Source organism: Panthera leo, chromosome A1 (genome assembly GCF_018350215.1).
Source record: "Panthera leo isolate Ple1 chromosome A1, P.leo_Ple1_pat1.1, whole genome shotgun sequence".
NCBI classification, from domain to species: Eukaryota; Metazoa; Chordata; class Mammalia; order Carnivora; family Felidae; genus Panthera; species Panthera leo.
In genome coordinates, this window is record NC_056679.1 from 223102766 (window position 1) to 223123733 (window position 20968).

Here is a 20968-nt window from a genome sequence, read left to right on the forward strand (position 1 = left end):
TATGTCTGTTTTTATGTCATTACAATATTGTTTTGGTTACTATAGCTTTATAATGTAGTTTGGCACAGGTCATTATCTCGTGGCTCATGGATTTGAGCCCCATATTGGGCTCTGTGCTGACTGGTTAGGATTCTGTGTCTCCCTCTCTCTCTGAGTTCCCGCCTTGTGTTTTTAATCTCTCTCTCTCTCTCTCTCTCTCTCTCTCTCTCTCTCTTTCAAAAATAAATAAACTTGAAAACATCTTGAAAACATTTTTTAAGATTGCTTTGGTTATTTGGGGTCTTATGAACTTTAGAATTGTCTGTTCTATTTCTATAAAAAATGCCACTGGAATTTTGGTAGGGATTGCACTGAATCTATAGATTCATCCTTTGGATAGGATGGACAATTTAACATATTGATTATTCTAAGCTGTATCATGAAATGTATTTCCATTCATTTGTTTCTTCTATGTTTTTCACTAATTACTTACAGTTTTTAGTGTATGGATCTTCTACCTGCTTGGTTGAATTTATTCCTAAGTATTTTCTTCTTTTTTGATGCAATTATAAGAGTTTGTTTTACTAATTTTTCTTTCTGACTTTGTCATTACAGTATAGAGATGCAACAGATTTTTGCATATTGATTTTCTATCCTGCAACGTTACTGAATTCTTTTATTAGTTCTAACCATTTTGTTGGAGTCTTTAGGGTTTCCTATGTATAACAGCTTTTCGTCTGCAAATAGTAACAGTTTTACTTCTTCCTTTCCAATTTGGATGCCTTTTACTTCTTGCATAATTGCCCTGGTTAGGACTTCTAGTACCATGCTGAATAAAAATGGTGAGAGCGGGTACCCCTGTCTTGCTCCTAGTATGAGAGGAAAAGGTTGCAGCTTTTTCCTGTTGAGTATTGTAGAAGTGCCAACAACACTGAGTTCACCTTTGGCCTTCCATCTTGTTTTCTCCTTCTGGTACATGGATGATGCCATTTTAGATAAGTAATGGAGATCCTCTGACCCACAGATGGCACAGACTCACGTAACTACCCTGTTACCTCACTACCATGGCCATAATTCCTTAAGGACTGTAGGTTAAGGCCCAGGTAGCAACAGAGAATAGGGGCTGAGAGTAGCTGCTGTGGGTCATCTAACTTCCTGATTTCCCCATCAGTAAGTTACCCTGAATATAACTCTGCATAGTATTATGGAATGGCTTGCTTGGTTTTTTGGTATCAAACTATCTTCTCAGTCTGGCCCTCCTCCAACTTGTAATAATTTACATACTTAGCAAGATACTGGAAAAAAAAACAAGCATGTGTAAAAAGAGCAGGCCAGGCTAAAGCTCCTCGTCATGCCCAGGGTGAGCAAGTGGAGGGGGGGACGTCTGGGAGCCCTTTACATGTAGGGGAAAAACCAGGTTGGCCAGCCACCTCCATGTGGGGAATCTTGGTCAGGATTTCTGGGCATTTAGGACCAGTATGGCACCCCCCCCAAACACCTAAGGGATTGTTAGATACTCTATTCAAAATAGTAGGGAAAAGGCAGTAGAGAAGGGAAAGTGATCAAGCTATTGCAACCACAGCTTGGCCATTGCCCCATGCCTTAAGATTCACCACAAAAAAGGAATTATGAGTAAGGAGAGCATTGGAACAGATCCAAGAAGCATTGGCTCTGGAAAGGACATACAAGCTGCATGTTCCTCTAATACAGACCTCATGTCCAAAAGAATTCAAAAGCAGGAGGAACGGTTAGAAATTATGGCATGTAAGGTGTATGGGCACAGGTTACCACACACTAGAGAGAGAACTGTTATATCTCAGGAGAACTGGGACCGGAAATCATGAGATCCCTGGGGTAATGACACCTCTGATGAGGATATTATCATAGAGTGTTACAGAAACTGTTCTGGATCACCCAGCAGAACCAAGCAGCACTCAGAGATCTTGGAAGGCAGGAGGTTTATTTTACACCTGTGGGCTCAGAGGAGATCATTCTCCAAAGGTCTGAGCCCAGAGCATAGCAGAGGGGACAACTTATAGTCTGTTACTTCTACATTCCTCATTAGTAGCAATTTGGCCCCAGAGGCAAGCAGGGTGGGAAGAAGAACCCGGAAGGGGAGTCCAGGCAGGGGCTGGAATTCACCTGTGAGTCCTGTCGGCCAGCTTATAACAGATTTTTTCCCTATCAAGAGGAAGAAAATGATTTCCAGGAAGGAATTTTGATTCAAACAAAGACCCAGCCCACTCATGAGCCTGGGAATAACTGAGAAGAAATTCCTATTAGTCAGAAAACAATGAGGGAACATTCTGTAGCTGAATTGGTGGAGCTAACAGGCACTTTAAGCAAAAGGGCAGAGAAGAGGTGGCTGCTTGTGTGTTACCACTCTTGGATACTGCAGGAGACGGTATTATGTTAAATGCATTTCAGATGTTAACAACGGCCTCAGCCACTGCTGGACCTCCCTTGTGACAAAAACTAAATACCCCAGGCATGGGTGAGAATAGCAGGTGCTTAGCTAATCTGATCGATTAGGTAAATGCTAGCATCAAGATAACCTGGCCTAGTGAAGGGGCTGTGTTCTCCCCTCTGTATCGCTGGAATTCTATGGAAGAACTAAAAGAAATTATACTTTCAACAGGAACGAGGGGCGTCTGGGTGGCTCAGACAGTTGAGCGCCCGACTTCGGCTCAGGTCATGATCTCGCAGTCTGTGAGTTTGAGCCCTGGGTCGGGCTCTATGCTGACAGCTCAGAACCTGTAGCCTGCTTTGGATTCTGTATCTCCCTCTCTATCTGTTCCTCTGTGTCTAGCTCGTGCTCTGTGTCTGGCTCAAAAATAAATAAACATAAAAAAACACAAACAAATGGCAATGAAACATGCCATTTGCACTCCGAATTCTAGAAGCCTAGATAAAGAATTGTTTTCCTCTAGTATGGAAGACTCTATCTTAAAGTGAGCCCCAGGGGCATGGTACAGGACTTCAGTATCTTGCCCCTATGGTTAATGGGCCCATTGTTACAGTGGGAACTATGGTGACTAACTTCACTGAAATGGAGAGAATCCATAATGAGGGAAATAATTGAAAAACAAATGACTTTACTGATGATAAAATGGTGACGATGGGGCCCATCACTGTCTCTTGTAAACCGTGGTGGCAAGATCTAATGCTGTCTTGGATCTCAAAAGAAAATATAAGCAGACAACCCAGCCTGGTCTTTCTAAACCCATGGAAGGAGTTGCCCAAAAGAAAGCAGTTTACTCCCTTGAAGGAAGGCTCAAAAAACCCAGGTGTATCACCAAAGCACTCTTCCACTAATGGAGGAATTTCAAGGGTAGATACCCCAGACCCTAGAGAATAGGGATTAGGCCCAATGTTGTCCTCTAGTGCGTGCAATTGGGGGCAACCAGGGGTCCCATGTGGAATTAACCATTTATTAGTCTTGCACTAACAGACGGAAGTAGCCCTACTAGACAACTAGAGCTGGATGCACAGCTATCTGTGTGTGCATAGGGAGAAATAAAGTCTATTCATGGTGGCAGGGGACAAATTATTAAGGTCTGAGGAACTAGTCTCTACCTACAGATCACCAGGCTTCCTCCCCACTGTTTTCTAGTGCATATTTCTCCCATTCCTTAGTATATTCCGGGCGTAGATGTTCTGCAGGATCTCGCTCTAAACTACAATGGCAAATGAATTCAGGTTGCATAACTTGGGATGATTCATCCTTTCTGTCTCAGCAGCTGTGCCATTACAGGAGTGACTGTAATGTGACTTAAAGTCACATTGTTGGGAGGTAAATACCAAAAAGTTCCATGGCCCAGGCCAATCAGTAAAGTTTCTGGGCATTATCTGGTCAGATAGTACAAAAATGATGCCTAAGGCTGTCATGGATTGAAATACAAGCCTTCCCAGTCCCTAAAATGGTAAAGGAATTACAGACTTTTTTGGTTTAATAGGATTGTGGGAGACCTTATATTGCCCATCAGACAAGATATTAAGACCCTCATCTTCCTCGGTTGAGATGGGAAGCTGAGACCTGGGACCTGAAGCAGCTTGGAGGCGGTGAATAATAGCTCTTCAACTCTGCAATAAAAAAATGGCCTCCAATAAAACTACATTGCAAAAAAAAATGGGGAAGAAGCAGAATGGAAAGAGTAAAAAAAGTAGAAAATGTAGAGCCTGATGAATTCGTGGTGAAAAAAGTATTGGACTGACGTGTAGTGAATGGAAAGGTGGGGTATTTCCTGAAGTGGAAGGGATTTACAGATGCTGACAGTACTTGGGAACCTGAAGAAAATTTAGATTGTTCAGAGTTAATTGAAGCATTTCTTAATTCTCAAAAAGCTGGTGAAGAAAAAGATGGTGCAAAAAGAAAATCGTTATCTGACAGTGAATCTGATGATAGCAAATCCAAGAAGAAAAGGGATGCTACTGAGAAACCAAGAGGCTCTGCCAGAGGTCTTGATCCTGAACGAATAATTGGTGCACAGACAGCAGTGGAGAGGTAATGTTTCTCATGAAGTGGAAAGATTCAGATGAGGCAGACGGTGGTGGCGAAAGAGGCAAATACGAAGTGTCCTCCGATTGTAATTGCTTTTTTGTGAAGAGAGACTAACTTGGCATTCTTGTCCAGAGGATGAAGTTCAGTATATATACATATATATATATATGTATATATTATATAGGTAATCTGGGTATTGTTTTTTTTTTATTTATTAGTGTGAATAGATAGCATTCAAATGAAAAATCAAGTTACATATGTTTGTTTTGAAATAGTATTGGGGGAGTTGTTGGGGGTTTTTGCATCTATAGCACTGGTTACTTTGAACAAATAAAAGCTTTCTGTAGTTGCTTCCTTTATCAGAAATTAATATTTGAGACCAGGTATTTGCCCCCTGCTTTAGAGAACACCTTTTCTAAATATTTTTCTAAAAATTGAACAAACCTTCATAGTTGTTAATCAGAATTTGTCTTTAACTCCTATATGCCTGAGGACCATTTTGGGTTTCTTGTTTATTTGGGGGGGTTTTGTGTGTATACTTAAAATACATACATAAATGGTTTTCTTTTTTTCTTTTCTTTTAACATTCCCCAAAATAAAAACATCATTTTATAACCATGGATAATCCCATGTTTCTGGGATGCCATCATTTTCAGCAACCTAAGAAATATATCACTTACACTGAAATTTTTCCTGAAGCCTTAACCTTTCAAATTTTTCAATTAATTGGGCAATTTAAATATGATGTAAGCAATTAAAATTGGACAATTTGAAAGCAGCCATATCAGAAATCATGTCTACAGTCACACAAATGCAAGTTTGTTGGCAAGATCCCCGAAAGGAAAATTTTATCACTACCAACAGTCTCCCCACGTAAATGAGAAAACTAGACAAGTCCTGGTGTGTTTTAAGTAGTAAGCAAAACTTAGTTAAATGGACATTTAAAGGTTCTTTCTAGTCAACCATTCCTTTTCAAGAAGTTGAAATTGCTGTGCTGCATTGACTAAAAGAAGGTCATGATGCATGGAATGTCGAAGACTTGTTCATGGAAACCTGATCATAATCAGATGGTCAGAGAGAGATGCTGGCAATTTAGCACCTGCTGGAATAAATGGGGGGGGGGGGGGACAAAGAGCACCTGGATGGCTCAGTGGGTTAAGCATCCAACTTCAGCTCAGGTCATGATTTCACTGCTTGTGGGTTCAAGCCCCGCATTGGGCTCTGTGCTGACAGTTTAGAGCCTGGAGTCTGTTTCGGATTCTGTGTCTCCCTCTCCCTCTGCCCTTCCCTCACTCTCTGTCTCTGTCTCTCTCCCAAAAATAAATAAACATTTAAAAAATTTTAAATAAATTAAAAGATAAATGGGGGGACAGACCTCTGTGATCTAAACTCTTGACCTTCATGTTTTTTCTTTACCCCAATACATACCTTATTGTCAGCTTAATCTTCTCAGTATTTGAGTTACTCGTTCAGCAGAAACCAGGAAAAACAGTAAGTTTGTAGTCAGAATATTATCCAGCTGTATACTATTTACTTTATTGTAAATACCGGTAGACCATGGCCAATAGTCTTATATTTCTTTAAAACAAAACAAAACAACAACAAAACGATGGGAAGCTGATTGAATTGGCATGCTAACCAACAAGAGGCTTTCTCAAAGGCAAGGAAAAAAAGTACAGGTCCTGAGGGTATTAATAATAGATGTGAGATGTGAATTGGATGTAGGTTTGGCTGGGGCTTGTGGCAATGACAAAATGAGAAATCAATTCTGGCCGTAAAGATGTTGGGGGTGGAGTGTAGGAGTCCTGACCACACAGACTCTATCTTAGACCCTGTGTCCTTTTCTCCACTCTGGCCCACAGATGCTGTCCCATGAGGTTACTGGTAGAGCTACCCTCTCGCACACAGATGGTGCAGCTTTAGTGAACTGCCCTGTGATCTCACCACCATGCCCCTCATTCCATAAAGGCTGGGGATTAAGATCCAGATAGGAACTGAAAATGGCTGGGTAGCACTCTGAATCATCTGTCGGCTCACTTAATTGCCCATCAGCAAGTCACCTTGAATAAAACTCTAAATGGTATGGGGTGGCTTGCTTGGTTTTGTTTTTTTGTTGTTGTTGTTGTTTGTTTGTTTTTTATAACAAAGTGGCTTCTCAATCTGGAAGATAGATTACTGACCCTCTTCCACCTTGTAACTAATGTGGTGTTAGCTGTGGTTTTGTCATATGTGGCATTTTTTATGTTGAGGTATGTTCCCTCCATGTCTACTTTGTTGAGTTTTTAACCATAAATCAAAGTGGAATTTTGTCAAATGCTATTTCTGCATCTATTAAGAGGGTCATGTGGTTTTTATTTTTCATTTTGTTAATGTAGTGCATCTAATTGATTTGTAGATGTTGAACCATCCTGACGTTCCTGAAATAAATCCCACCGATCATGGTGTGTGATTCTTTTTTAATGTATGGCTAAATTTGGTTTGCTAATATTTCCATGAAGTTTTTTGCATCTATATTCTTTAGGGATATTGGCCTGTAATTTTCTTTTCTAATGAAGTCCTTGTCCAAGGATAATGCAGGTGTAAAATGAGTTTGGAAGCATTCTCTCTTTAGTTTTTGGAGAAGAGTTTGAGAAAGATTGGTATTAAATCTTCTTCGAATTTTTGGTGGACTTTTCAGTGAGGACGTCTGGTACTGGACTTTTGTTAGGAGGTTTTTGATTACTCATTCAGCCTTTTTAGTAGAAATTGACCTGTTCACATTTTCTATTTCTTCATGATCCAGGCTTGGTAGATTGTATGTTTCTACAAATTTATTCATCTAGGTTGTCAATTTTTTGGCATATAATTTTTATAGTAGTCTTTATGATCATTAGTATTTCTGTGTCATCAAGTTGTAACACCCCCTTTTTTCATTTCTCATCCAGCTCTTAGTTTCACTGATTTTTTTTTTCTATTTTTAGGGTCTATTTTTTTTCTCTTCTGACTGTTGTTATTTTCTTCTTTCTCCTATCTTTGGGCTTTGTTCTTGTTCTAGTTCCTTGAGGTATAAAGTTAGGTGTTTTTTGTTTGTTTGTTTGTCTGAAGTTTATCTTTTTATTGAAGTAAGCATTTATCTTTATGAGCTTCTTTTTAAAACTACTTTTGCTGTATACCATAAATTTCGGTATTTTGTATTTCCATTTTGTTGTTCTCAAGGTATTTTTAAATCTCTGCTTTGATTTTGTACTGAATACTGAATATTATGTTATTTAATCTCCACAGATCTGTGCTTTTTTTTCAGTTTTCTTATAATTGGTTACTAGTTTCATATCATTGTAGTTGGAAATATACTTAATAAGAATTTCATCCTCTTAAATTTCTTTCGACTTGTTTTCTGGTCTAATATATCTATCCTGGAGAATGTTACATGTGCACGTGAGAAAAATATATATTCTGTTGGATGAAATGTTCTGTGTATATCCGTTACATCCATCTTGACTAATGGGTTATTTAAGGCCAATGTTTCCTTACTGATTTTCTGTCTAGATGATCCATCCATTGATGTAAATGGGGTGTTAAGGTCCTCTACTATTATTGTATTGTTATCTATTTCTCCCTTTAGGTCTGTTAGTATTTGCTTTATATTTGTTGGTTCTCCATATGTTCTCTTATATGTTGGGTGCACAAATATTTACAAATGTCACCTTCCCTTGTTGGATTGACCCTTTTATCATTACATAATGTCCTTCATTGTTTCTAATTGCAGTTTGTGTTTTAAAATCTATTTTCTCTTATGTGAATATAGTTACCCCAGCTTCCTTTTGGTTTCCATTTGCATGGACTATCTTTTTCTACTCCTCCACTTTCAGTTTGTGTCCTTACATCTCTTGTAGCTAGGGTATACATGGGTCTTGGTGTGTGTGTGTGTGTGTGTGTGTGTGCCTGCATCTGTGTTTATCCACTCAGCCACATTGTGTCTTTTGATTGGAGAATTTAGTCAATTTATATCTAAAGTAATTATTGATCGATGTATACTTTTACCTATTCAGTTAATTGTTTTCGGGTTATGTCATAGTTCCTTTCTATTCTTGCAACCATCTTTGATTTGTTGGCTTTCTTTCGTAGTATGCTGTAATTCCTATTTATCTTTGTGTAGCTTCTATAGGATTTTGTTTTGTGGTTACAATCCGGTTTACATATAACAGCTTAGGCCTATAACAGTCTATTTTAAATAGAGAACGACTTAAGTGTCATTGGATTCCCAAACTCTGCTTTTAACTCCTCCACACTGCCAGCTTGTTTTTGATGTCACATTTTATATCTTTTTATCTTGTGTATCCCTTAAGTAATATTTGTAGTTATAATTATTTTTACTACTTTTGTCTTTTAACCCTAATAGTAGCTTTATAAATGATTAATCCACTACCTTTACTACATATTCACCTCTCCAATGAGATTTGGTCTTTCATATATAAATATGTATTTTGTTTGTTTGTTTTGTTTTGCTAATAAGTGCCCTTTCTTTGCAGCTTAAAGAAGTCCTTTTAACACCTTTAACATTTCTTGTATTACTCTTGTTGCAAATTTTGAATTTTTAACATTAGTATTATTTTTTATTATGTTGTGTAGAATTTTCTCATCTCTGGTCTTCTATAGACATCTTTTTTTTTTTAATTTTTCCATTTCTGTCATTTGTGTAGCATTCTAATTTAGGATTTTCTCAAATGATGGACATAAAATGTAACTTCTCTGAGAAAACTAAGCGTTTTGGGCATCAAAATAAAGAAAAAAATCATTAGAAAGTTGCAGGGTCACCAAGAAACTATCACCAAGAAAGGAAGAAAAAAGTTTTCTATGTATATAATTGAGAAACAAATTCTTGGAATGCAAACTCTTTGAGAACTCCCATTACTCATGTTTGTGTCTTCTATAATGATTAGTGAACTGTGTGATCTCTAGAAGAAAGAACTACTTTTATAGGAATGCAATATGATTTGAAGGTGGTTTCCAAAATAACACCAGTTTCTAGTAAGTACTTTAATTTTATTTATTACCATAATTATTTCATGTTTCAGAATATTCCCTGTCTTTCATATATTGAACTTAGACAGGTCGTATATCTGAATCAGAAAAGAATAATGAAATTGTGATTTTAAGAATATTTTTGTTCTATTTTTCTCTCATTTTTTTTCTTTTTCTTTTGCTGTAAGTGTCTAACTCTTTTAACTTTATGGCATAAATCCTTCCTTTAAAATACAAATAAATGGCTCAAACTCCTATCTCAGAGTAGTGTGGGAAGAAAAGTATTCTCCTCAGTATTCTGAATTTTCCTGAGATGAAGAAAAGAAAAGAAGAGAAGAGGAAAGAAAAGAAAAGAAAGAAAAAAGGAAAAGAAAAGAAAAGAAGAAAAAAGGAAAAGAAAAGAAGAAAAGAAAAGAAAAAAAAGAAAAGAAAAGAAAAAGGTGGGGTGGAAGCTTCCCTCCTGCTTACCAGGTCCTAACTCCTAATTTTAGCTCTGCAGGGAAAAAGAGTCCTCATTCCTTTGTTGCCCCAAATGCTACTAATGCAGGAATTCGGGGTGGTCCAGATATTTTCTGAAGGTTGAGGGTATGTGAAAGATAATTATGATCCATGCAAAAAAGAATTAACTTGAAACTCAAAATTAAATATTACAAATTCTTCGTTAAAAACTGTGCCATAGGAGATTTAAACTACTGTTTTTATTCCAGAGGTGTCTCATTTTTCTCACTCTTCAGGCAATGTTTTTCTTCCATCTTTTCAATATCTTTCAGAATATTCCACAGAAACTTGTTGTTAATATGTAGAGAAATAAGGACGTTCTTTTGCCTCATGTTTGTTCATCTGACATATACAAGCAGGTTTCAACCTTCTAGAGATACATGGTGTAGGGACTTTTTCCTGAAGAGGAATTGTCTTTCCAATCACCAGCCACCTGGCCAACCTCACGCATCTTTTGAAATATTTCCAACTTTGCTATTTCCCAAAATGTACACAGCTTAATATTTTAGCCATTTTTAGTCATTTTTATGTATTTAATACCAATTATTTTATTACTTATAATAACTTACAACAGTCACTGTTTCTTCTCTTTGTATTTCTTGACCCTTATGTTTCTTCAACTTTTTTATTTTTCTCACCGCATTTCCCCACCTTAGTCATCTGTCTTATGTTTTTCTAAAATTAACATATTTCCTAATCTTCCCTTTGAATCTGATAACTAAGGAGTTTCCCAGAGTGAGAATTATTTAAAAAAAATAGTTATGCGGCAACAAGACCCATGTGATAGTCTTGTGAGAAAAAAATAAAAGCCCTTCCTAGTGGGGATATTCAGGTACACAAATACATGCACAGACCTATGAGTCCACCAAAATGTACTGACAGAAGGGCTTTGCCATTGGCACATCCATGCTTGCAAAAGACTCACAGGAGACTGTCTTTCTTAGTTTGTGAAGCGTTCATCCAAGAAGTAGCATAAGTATTAAGAGATGAGGGCTTTATGGTCTCAATCCTTTTTGTGCAGAAGTTGTACAGGCGAACTTCAGAAAATGAAAGTAAATGCAAACATGTCATATAAACAGCTTTTAGAAAAAAAAATATATATGTTATTAAATTATATTCATCGTATACATGTAATTTTTAAAATATGTGTCATATATAGTAGGGCCCACAACTGACACTTATTTCATATTCTTGAAGCATCATTCATTCATTCTGTGAAAAAATACCTGATGTCTTATATATGACATTTTCTGTTGACTGAGCATTTATGATTTTACTTACAGTGTTACTGGCATAGCTTCTACACACTCACGATGCTCCGTTCCTCTAATATCGTCACTTGCAAACAAATCAAGCATCATTTTTATGCCTGTCACAATAGTTTATTGTTGTCTACATCCCCCCAGTGCTGCCAAACATTGGTGAGCTGCTCTCTCCAGGTCTGCTTGATTAACTGATCGATGGGAGTGGCGACACAAAGGAACAGTCTTTTGTTTAAGGCACCTGACGGCTCTATGTAAATATGGTCAATAAAATTAACACATTGGGCTTTTCCAAGTTTAATTTAAGACACAGAGAAGTTGAACTACATATATATATGGCTGTAGCTCTCTGTCTTCATGCTGTCTCACTATTTTTTATTATTCACATTTGTAACACATCCTTTTCAGGAATAATAAAAAAAAAAGATGATTCTCAATGTGCAAAACAGAAAATATTTGAGTAGGACAGGAGAATATAATAGTCAAGAATGCAATAATTTATTGAAATGTGGAGTCTAAAGATATGATTTTTTTTCAATCTCTTTCATTATCTCTCTTTCTCAATGAGCTATTCTGGGACATTATTTATGGACTACCTCAACCAAATTCATGATTTTCAATAACTATATGTAAGAAAATGAGCATGGCTTAGTAGAAGGAGTTAATGGTTGTGATTTCAGAAAAGTAATTTATTCTCAGTCTCTACTTCATTATCTGAAAAATGGAAAAACCAATGAGTACCTTATATGATTAGTTTGTAGGCTAGAGCTGATATATTTAAGATACCAGGATAGTTTCTAACATTTGCTTGATAGTCATTAATTGTGTGTGTGTGTGTGTGTGTGTGTGTGTGTGTGTGTGTGTGTATGAATGTATATATGTATGTATATATATACATACATATATATATGTATTTGTTTCTTTATATATGTATTTCTTAAATTCCACATATGAGGGAAATCATATGGTATTTGTATTTCTGTGATGGACTTATTTCATTTAGGATAATACAAGCACTGTCTACAGTGTTGTAAATGGTAAGATTTCGTTCTTTTTATGGGTGAGTAATATTCCATTGTATGTATATATCACATCTTCTGTATCCATTCATCAGTCGGTGGAAACTTGAGCTGTTTCCGTAGTTTGGCTATTGTAGGTAATGCTGCTATAAATACTGGAGTGCGTGTATCATTTTGAATTAGTATTTTGTATTCTTTGGGTAAATACCAAACATAGGGAAAAAGAGAGGCAAGCCAAGAAACAGACTCTTAACTACAGAGAATAAACTGATGGTTCCAGAGGGGAGGTGAGTGGGGAGTTGGGTTAAATAGGCGATAGGGATTAAGGAGTGCACTTGTAGTAATGAGCACCAGGTGTGGTATGAAAGTGTCAAATCACTATATTGTACACTGAAAACTAATATTACGCTGTATGTCAACTAACTAGAATTTAAATAAAAACTTAACAAAAACCTTTTCTTGCCTTTGATATAATTCTTCAATTTTTAGAGATGTGCCATTGAATAACATTGGCATTGTTTGTTCCATGCAAAGTAGCATGAGTATTCTTAGCAAATATTTGATGTCAGATTCACAGTTCTGATTCATAGGATAAGTTGTACAGAATCTTAGTCACTAAGAAGCTAAAAACATTTGATAGGTCATATAATAATGACTACTTTAGGAAATAATTAAACCTATCTTTTATAGAAGGTAAGACAGGATAAGGTTATTTCCAGAGAAAATGTTGTAAGAGAACATTAAGTGATTTCTAGAATGAATTTAACATAAAGAACACTTTAGGTATAAAGAGGTATGTTCAGAATATGGACTATATTTATAGTGGAAAGAACACTCAATTTGAAGACTTTACACTCTGGTCTGGATCCTATATAGGAGATGTAGTTGGGAAACACTATTTAGCCTTCCCACAGATACATTGCAGGGTATTTGGGAACATTTAATAAGACGGCTAGGATGAACATTTTTATCCCAATGCAAAATTAGTGTGCTAAAAGATTAAGGATGTGCATATAATCAGTGACTATGCCTGTATATGCATCTGTATTGAATAAATGCTGAACTAACTTACTAAATAAACTCTGCTCATTGAAATATTTCTATATTAGAAAAAAAGTATTATGTTAGAATATAACTCATGCAATGTTTCAGGACAGGGGGAATTCAGATTAGGGTCCAGCCAGTGTTCTTCTCTGCTATGGTCAGAAAGAAGGAGACCTCATTTATGTTTGGGGTCATGTAAAGAAGTGGGAGTGTGTAGAGAAGAAAAACATACTGAAATGACTATCCTAAGGAAGAGTTGTGAAGGAAACTGCCATCATAACCTCTACTGAGAGCATAGAGTTGCTATTCATATGCCATTAATTCACCTTCAAGTCAAACCTTAAATAATAATCATCCCTCTCAAGTCCAAAGGGTATGATCCCCTATCATGATCTCTTCAAAGCACAGAAACTTTGAAATACATAGATTTTGAGCTCAGTCTTTCACTTTCTCATTATCTCCAACATCAATCTTTTTTTTAGTATCATTTACATAGATCTATTATTTTATTTCACACACGTATCTAAAGTATTCAACTTTTGGATGGCTGGAGATCATGCCTATTTAAAATTTTTATTATATGCTATTTTACAACATTGTACTCATCCCATGACTATGAATTTGTAGTAATTTTTAACTTGTATGTCATAATTCATTCAAACATATAGCTGTTTTAAAGATCATTATCAATTTGGGGGGAAATGTTTTAGAGTCAAATGAGCTTTTGATATAGTCAAGATCCATATTCAATTTAGAAAACCACTTCTTTCCTGACCTTTGGATTCCAAGGACTACTATATCAATTTTATGATTTGATATATTGATGAAATGGTAACACAATGGACTATCAACAAAATAATAGCAAGCCTTTCATCCCAATGTGCACAGTTACAAATGGTAACACTCTTTTTAGAAAAATAGATGAAACAAATAATTCATTTTCAGAAGACTTCTATAGTTTAATATTGTGGGTCTACATAAATCATTTCACCAAAATGATCTCATAATCATTAATGTGACCTGTTCTGGAATATAGGCTAGAGTGTGTGGTTCCCAAATGAATATAGCTCTTTGCAGCACTGATAAAACAGGCTGGGTTTGGTAAGCCAGGCGTATATAAACAGGCATAGATATAATTTATCTCAGATGGAATAGTGCTGCATTTGCAGGTTTTTAAAAATGTTCTTGCCAGGGGCAGAAGGAAGATTCCAAGTGGATTTCTTTAAGGTATCCCTAAGAGATCTGGAGAAGGGAAGATTAGGAACTGCTTCCCTAACCAGGGCCCATGTTCATCTGAGGAAGATGGAGGCAGATCACTGAGCAGGCACCATAAAGACTTAGATGGATTGACTCTACTTTCTCTCTCTGGAAACTCACGGGATACACTCAAGGCTGTCCACATCACTTTTTTTTTAATCTTGATAAAGCCTTTTTATTACTATGCCCATCATGAGCCCATTAAAGTTAAAGGCTTTCAATTTTTCTCCATGTGACCTCAAAAAAATATATTCTCTTATTCTAGAAATATTGAACTTTCTTCTTATATTTTCTTCCTTTGTTCAAAAGTTAGGGCCTTTCAAAGGAGTATTCAAGCATAGCACTGTGTCAAATTTACTTCTGATGACTTTCTATAGTATTGTGAGAAGATAAGATTTAAGAATAAAACTTGCATAAAATGATTCATGCTTTAAAGTTTTCTATTACCCTGTATGGTAAAATGGAATTCTCTAAATCATATATTTAGAATATAAGCCACTTATGATAACTAGTATGTCTACAACCAAAAGGAAGACATTAAATATGCAATTTTTCATTTAAAAATACAATTTAAATAAGGTATCAGTTGTATGTACTTCTGTTAACATAAAGAATATGAAATAAGCTGAGATTGATCTATAGCTAATTATTTTCTTCCAAATAAACAATGAGATTTAATTTCCTTTGTATTTGGAAAGTCAGAATCAACTACAGTAACCACTGAATATTGAGATATATGTGGGTGGGGCTTATATTTTTAGAGTATAAAACAAGTCAAATTTTCTACTTTGGCCATTTCCTTTTTTTTTCTTTTTTCTCTTTTTGTTTTAACAGGCATTACCTTATGTAATTATGTTTCAACTGGAGCTGCCTTTTATTTTTATAACTTATATAAAGCAAAATTACTCATAAGATTCATTTCAATGGATTCATTCATTCAGTCAGTATTTGTTGCTTGCCCTGTATGTGCAGGACTCTGTGAAATATTAAGTTTTGTTTGGTTAATGGAATAAAATCAGGGCCTAAATCACTTACTCCTTCCTGTATCTCCCTTCTCAGATTAAAAAAAAAAAATTACCAGGAAACAGAAACTGTCCCTCTCAGATATTCACCTCAACAATGTTCATCACATTCTTCCAGTTACAATTAGACAAATATGTTCAATTTTATTTGAAGCCACATTTAGAAATTGTGAATATGTTCAGTCTTACTGAGAACAACTGGGTGGCTCTGGTGATCTCTTTTATAGATGATGAGTCATGTTTACAACAGGATTCTACTGAATAATATTGTTAGTGTTGACAGCATTTAGACAAATTCAGCCTTCTCTGTCACTAAAGCTGACATTGATTACACAATACCCCATGCTCTTGGTAGCATGTCTTTGCCAATAAAGCATACTGACACTTTCACAAAACCTAATAGGTTTATCATGAATACATTTTTAACCTCCAAATCAAGATATACATTTTAAATCTAGTTTTTGGGGAGAATGTATTTACATGAAAGTATCAGAGATACGACACAAGTCTATACTGAAGCTAATGGTCTTTATTAAAAATTAATGGAGTTCCAGGGAATCAGGACTACCAGAGCCTTTTAAAACATTTTTAGACCATCACAGAATACAGCAATGAGATTTACTCTGTGTCCTATAAGATATTTATATGGTACAAGGAATGTGGTTACCCCAAGAATCAGTCGTCTATTATGATTAACTAAAACACTCAGAATTGATCTTTAGTTACCTAAGTTTTAAAATTTTTAAAAATTGTTTTATGAAATAAAATAATTGATTTACTTTTATGGATTAAATAGTCTTTTCCATAAAAGATGCATAAAATTATGTTAGCAAAATTCCTTCAAATTCCAGTAAAGATTCTAAGCTCAAATTTGATTTTAGAAGTTCAATTTAAAGAGACAGTTACTTGAAAAATATGTGATATTACACTTCCTTTTTTTTTTTTTTTTTTTTTTTCAAAGTCAAGCTCTAATCTGTTAAAAAAAATTACCGGTGAGCTCTGGGGGCAAAAGTTTATAGAAGACAGAGCACCAGACACAGATTCAAATGCTACAGGTACATTTCTTCTCTACTGTGTACTCCCCTTGTGACCCGATTAAGTCCATTCATGACTTTGAGCGTCATGTTTTCCCTATTAAATGAAAATAAAAATGCCTCCCCCTGTTACCTATTAAGAAAGCTATGGATATTTTAAAAACTTACATAATATCAAAGGCACATGCATATACAGCTCTGTATATCTTTGGAAAAATGTCTATTCAAGTCCTCTGCCCAGTTTTAAACTGGATTTTTTTTTTATTTGGTATTTAGTTGTATAAATTCTTTATATATTTTGATATTAGTCTCTTACCAGATAGATTGTTTGCAATTATCTTCTCCCATTCAGTAGGTTTTCTTTTTGTTTTGTTGATAGTTTCTTCACTGTGCAAGAGCTTTTTATTCTAGTGTAGTTACAGTAGTTTATTTTTCCTTTTGTTTTTCTTGCTTGAGGATACATATCTGGAGAAATGGTGCTCTGGCTGATGTCAGAGAAATTCTCTTGTGTTCTCTTCTAGGAGTTTTATGATTTTAGATCACACATTTAGATCCTTAATCCATTTATTTTTGTGTATGGTGTAAGAAAGTGGTCCAGTTTCATTCTTTTGTCTGTAACTGTCCAGTTCTCCAGGTATCATCTATTGAAGAGGCGTCTTTGCCCTATTGTATATAACTTCTCCCTCCTCCACAGATTAATTGACCATGTCATTGCAGATTTATTTCTTGGATCTCTATTCTGTTCTGTTGATCTATGTGCCTATTTCTTGTGCCAGTACCATACTGTTTTGATTACTACAGTTTTGTGGTATTTCTTAAAAGTTGGAATTGTGATACCTCAACATTGCTTTAGCTATTCAGGGTCTTTTGCGGTTCCATTAAAATTTTAGGATCTTTTGTGCTAGTTCTGTGAAAAGTCCTGTTGGTATTTTGATAGGGATTACATTGAATCTGTAGATTGCTTTGAGCAGCATGGACATTTTAACCATAATTTTTCTTCCAAGCCATGAGCATGGAACTTCATTCCATTTGTTTGTATTACCTTGGAGAAAAAAAAAAAAAAAAAAAAAGCTCTATACGCATCAAGGAATTATTATTGTAACAAAATCTAATTGCAACACATGTATGCAGCCACACATATTATAAGTAAATAGTGCTAAAATATATAATTTTATCTGGCAGTAGGTAAAGAGAGCAGTGCAATCAACTGGAGTTTGACTTTTATGTTTGAGGTTATATCCCAACCCTTGATTGGTGGTGTTGGAAATGAACTCACTTCTGGAAGTTATCTAGCCTCCTGATGTGCATAGGGAATTCACCTTTGGTCATAGTTGCAGTCAAAGGTTGTGGTACTCAGTGCTCTGAATAAATTCTGACTTGAACTCTAAGAGTTGAAGTTATCTGCAGTGTCAACTCAGAGGGTACTATCCTATCCCTCATGGCAGCACCCAGGATGCTGATTGCAATGTGGAAACCCGTAAAGGACAAGTTCATGCATCATTGTCAGTGATCTTCGGGACAATAATTGCGATTTTGTGACTATTTTTATAAGTGATTGCATACATTTTTAGGCTTTTCATGTGTTCTAAATTTTCCATGGAGTAGACTAGCTGTTTCTGTTGTATAAGCAGATCACTAATCATTCGTTTTGTCTCTTACTGAGTAGCAAGATGCTATTTAATATTCAAGAGCCCTGCATCCTTAGATTGAACACGGCAGTGATATTTTAAAAGTTACCCTTTGTAGCAAAGATACAACATAATCACCACTTATGCCCCTAATTTGTACTTGTTCAATAAACAAATCATTAGTTTGGAGACAGAAGGTCAATGCAGAAAAAAAAAATAATAATTATGAGTGTATCCTTCCAGCAAATTGATGCATTGTTTTCTGTGCATCCACACAGACTTGGAGCTATAATTCTGTCCCCCATGCTTTTGACACATGCAGGCACAAACATGTGCACACAGTCATGCACCAGAAAATAGGCATCGTGTTATCTCACAGGCAATGGAATGAAATAAAAGGACTGAGTTCATTCGACACTAATTACCTGAGCCTCACTCTGCTTCAGGCACTGTCCTAGCTGCTTCCAGGCTCTGTTCCTGAGATGGAGAAAGATTTTCTTTCCTGTTGCCGTATCTTCTCTTCTAGGTGTCCTTTTTGAAATGTCACCTGAGAGCCTTCTTGCCTCATTATGTTATGTAATCCATCATATGTGGTTGCCCTTGTCGTTCATTCATTCAACAAATAATTACTTACATTCAATAAACCTTCACTAACATTAATCTTCCACAAAGTACCAAAGACTGCAACAGGCAAAAGAGGTGAAAGAGGAAAATTATCCCCTCCCTACTTCCATAGAGACACACACAGCCTAATTATGACTAAACTTGAGACACTATATACTGGGCACTGTATCAAGTTAAACGTATATGAACTCAAAAACAAGGTTATATTTTGGTTTTTTGAAGACTAAGTGTGCTTTAAAATATGTCCGATGATTTTCTTTTTATTTTCTTGTCAGATAATTTATAAATCCAAAACATACAGGTTTATGGAGGAAACTACTTCTTAGATACCAGACTTTATGACACTCCTTTCAAAGTAAGTAGGGTTTTGGTTACCACCTCCGTATTTTTCCATCACCATTTCTCAGAACAATCTCCTAAATAGTAGAGAATTGTGGAAAGAACGTGCAGCTTGAGAAAATAGCCTGCTGAATTAAATATGCCCTCGTGGGGCGCCTGGGTGGCTCAGTCGGTTAGACGTCCGACTTCAGCCCAGGTCACGATCTCGCGGTCCGTGAGTTCGAGCCCCGCGTCGGGCTCTGGGCTGATGGCTCAGAGCCTGGAGCCTGCTTCTGATTCTGTGTCTCCCTCTCTCTCTGCCCCTCCCTTGTTCATGCTCTGTCTCTCTCTGTCTCAAAAATAAATAAACGTTAAAAAAATTTTTAAATATGCCCTCGTGTTAAGTATTGAGGAGACTGGACTTACTGATGTGGTGGAAATTTCTTCTCCGTTGTGGAGGCTGGGTTTGTGTGTCAGTTTTTGGATACATATGTGCAAGCACATCCTAGGGGATGAAGTGTGCAGAATAGGAAAATGGAAAATTGGCCTTGTTTTGAGATGGATTAGTTGAAGTTTGGGAACTTGATTCAGATTGCTCAGCTCAACTTTCCTGGTAATATTTTCTAGTGCCATCATCCAATTACATCTGGGAAAGATTAAAATAAGATGCCGGAGTGAGATACCATGAATTTTAAGGAATGGATGTGTAGGGAGGTACAGATCACTAATTATACAGAAATCATAAAATATTTCCCAACCATAACTCCCAAGAAAGATGCAATTTCATTATTTTAGATAGTTCTAGAGTTTTAATTTGGGGCACTTGGGTGGCTCAGTCGGTTAAGCATCCACTCTTGAGTTCCGCTCAGGTCACGATCTCACTTTTTGTGAGTTTAAGCTGATAGCACAGAGCCTGCTTGGGATTCTGCCTCCCTGTCTCCCTGCCCCTGTCCCACTTGCTCTCTCTCTCTCTCTCTCTCTCTCTCTCTCTCTCAGAAGAAATAAAAAATAAAGTTTAAAAATATTTAAATAAAAGTTTTAATTTATTTTTTAACTTTTGAAAACATTAAGCTGGTTTCAGTTCTTTCACACAAATTCTAGGAATATATGTTGCTTGAAATTGAAAACTGTGACTTATCTTGTACTAATTCTAGAAGTCGATTTTGAGGTTGTACAAATTGAACAAACAATAAGAGGATTGCTGTCAAAATAATTATACGTATTGAATCTTAATTTTTAAAAGTGTCAACTATAAATATTGTAAACTTCAAAGATGAGTCAAACATTATTTCATGTTGCCCTTTTTTTCCTTAGTGTTCTTTGTATTTTTGAAGAAAATCATATAAATGCTGAGTAGAGCTCTCTATAGCTCAGAAATCTCTCTCTATAAATATATATAGATCTAGATCTAGATCTAAATCTCTCTATAGCTCAGATATAAACTTAGAGTTTATAACACTTGGGATCACATAATCAGCTCCCCTTCAGTATTGTAGGTATAATCTCTTCCCATATCCAAATTATATTTAAAGAATTTATTTATTTATTTTTAACATTTACTTATTTTTGAGATGCAGAGAGACAGAGCACAAGTGGGGGAGGGGCAGAAAGAGAGGGAGAAACAGAATCCGAAGTAGGCTCCAGGCTCCAGGCTCCGACCTGTCAGCACGGAGCCCGACGTGGGGCTCAAACTCACAAACCACAAGATCACCACCTGAGCCGAAGTCGGACGCTTAACCGACTGAGCCACCCAGGTGCTCCTATTTAAAGAATTTCTTATA

The 20968-nt window shown here is 36.1% G+C and overlaps 1 protein-coding gene and 1 pseudogene across 4 annotated transcripts in view; both read left to right on the forward strand.

Moving 5' to 3' along the window:
• The window catches only part of CDH18 (cadherin 18), a 532487-nt gene that overhangs the window by 314518 nt on the left and 197001 nt on the right, over positions 1 to 20968 (forward strand). The gene's annotated exons all lie outside the window — the stretch shown is intronic.
• On the forward strand, positions 4076 to 6929 carry LOC122227607 (annotated as a pseudogene).